General features: G+C 35.0%; 3 non-coding genes across 3 annotated transcripts; all 3 read right to left on the bottom strand.

The window, feature by feature from the left end:
• Window positions 1-1,125: 1,125 nt before the first annotated feature.
• Window positions 1,126-1,199, bottom strand: TRNAV-CAC (transfer RNA valine (anticodon CAC)). The gene has a single exon. It is a non-coding gene; the product is annotated as a tRNA-Val (tRNA).
• A 123-nt stretch (window positions 1,200-1,322) lies between these two features.
• On the bottom strand, window positions 1,323-1,396 carry TRNAV-CAC (transfer RNA valine (anticodon CAC)). The gene has a single exon. It is a non-coding gene; the product is annotated as a tRNA-Val (tRNA).
• Window positions 1,397-1,595: 199 nt separating this feature from the next.
• TRNAG-CCC (transfer RNA glycine (anticodon CCC)) lies at window positions 1,596-1,666 on the bottom strand. Its single transcript has one exon. It is a non-coding gene; the product is annotated as a tRNA-Gly (tRNA).
• Between the last annotated feature and the right edge of the window lie 359 nt (window positions 1,667-2,025).

Genomic DNA, 2,025 nt, shown 5'->3' with positions numbered 1-2,025 from the left:
CGTTGGATTCCTCTTCCATTGTGCTTCTGGTAGCCATTGATTCCAAAAATTCAAGACCTTGAGCCATAAAAAAGAATTCCTTTCTACGTCTCCATGTCTCATAGTTTGCTTCATTGAACACATAAGCCTTTTCAACCTAATTTTCATTTGATTTCTTAATTGGGGAGGAGAGATCATTCGAAGGTTTGAAGCCTTTCTTCCTTGACTTTGTCATTTGTGTTCTAAGGATCTACCTTCCAGTTGTTAGGTTGTGACTGAAGGTATTGACTCTAATCCCAATTGTTGGAAATACTAAGGTGGTTAGGGGGGGGCACGTGAATCGATATTTCTTTAACAATTGTTATTTTATGCTAGTGAAAATCACTTAATAAACTAGAACACAAAATGTACAATAAAAGAATACTTTTATTATCAAGAATGGCAAGGACTCCAATCTTATTTTTACATCAACCAATTTGTACAATAAAAGGGACAAATGGGCTTAAGTAGGCTAAGGAAAAAGGATCGTAGTAATTCACTTAATTCAAAATCTTTACAACTTTAATTAATTTCCTTTATTATTAATTAATCATGTTATATTAAACTTGGAGTATTTCTACATGAAAAGGGTACATGGGTCTCCACTAAAATACAAACACCACCTCGCCATGCAAACTTATGCTAGATTTTTTACTTGCACTATGTTACAATTCAACAAATATATATATATATATATATGCATGCATGCAACAACTATCACATTACTCGTTTGGGAGATGCATTATTTCATGAGAAAACCTTTTTGAGTGCAATATAGTGCACAAGATAAAACCTTTGGGCTATATAAAACCATTATTTTTTGAGATTATTACTTCCAAAAAATCCACTGAGTAAAATGCAAAAATTGTCGATCCAGGAATACTTCCACTGTCTGAGATTATTACTTCCAAAAATCCACCGAGTAAAATGCAAAAATTGTCGATCCAGGAATACTTCCACTGTCTGAGATTATTACTTCCAAAAATCCACCGAGTAAAATGCAAAAATTGTCGATCCAGGAATCTAACGCCGATCAGTACTGCAAAAAGCTGAATGCATCGTTATATATAAGCCCAGGTTCAAGCGGAAAGCACAAAACACTACACATGTCTGAGCCCAGGTTCGAACTGGGGACCTTTAGTGTGTGAGACTAACGTGATAACCAACTACACCACCCAGACGACATTTGTAACTAATATTTTCAAGCTTACTGAGTCGGAAGAAGACAAAAAGCGCTGAATGCACCGTTATGTATAAGCCCAGGTTCAAGCTGAGCGCACAGCAAAATCGATTGCATAATGACATGTCTGAGCCCAGGTTCGAACTGGGGACCTTTAGTGTGTGAGATTAACGTCATGACCAACTAAACCACCCAAACCTGTGTATGTCAAGATGCATTCTTTGAATTCATACCAATGCTATGCCGGTCACTACCACATTGTTGTTTTAGAATTTCTCTGCAAGTACCATTACTCAAATCACTATCCATCGCCGAATTTAATTAAGCAAAAATTACGAAGATTGCCAGACCCCGGTCAGTACCCCTTGGGAGGTCGTTAAAACAAAATCATAATTCTTGCGCATCCAGGGAATCGAACCCTGGTCAGTACCGTGGGAGGGTACTATGATACCACTACACCAGATGCGCAGTTGGAAGGAAATCCTTTCATTTTCCTCTTTAGGGGATGCAACCATTCAACTCAGACTTTTCGGTGCAGGGAACTAACTTCCCGAATTTTGAATTTGTAAGCTTTTCAACCACTTTCACTATCTAGGAAATGTTACATTCTTTTGATATGGTCTAGAAATCCAGGCTACATAATGAATACATAATAGTTAGTATTTGTGGTTTAATTTAAATATAGTTTAAAAAATAATTTCAAAACAAAAATAAAATAATTAATAAAATAAAATATTGTTAAATATCATCACTAAAAATTAAGAAATATTATTCATATTAAGATATATAAAAATATATATGTTTATATATGTGTTTTTATTTTTTAT

Source organism: Pinus tabuliformis, chromosome 3_2 (genome assembly GCF_031772625.1).
Source record: "Pinus tabuliformis cultivar Carrire ecotype Pingquan chromosome 3_2, CPIR1, whole genome shotgun sequence".
NCBI lineage: Eukaryota > Viridiplantae > Streptophyta > Pinopsida > Pinales > Pinaceae > Pinus > Pinus tabuliformis.
The sequence above is the reverse complement of the archived record's forward strand: the minus strand, read 5'-3'. Positions and strand labels throughout refer to the sequence as shown.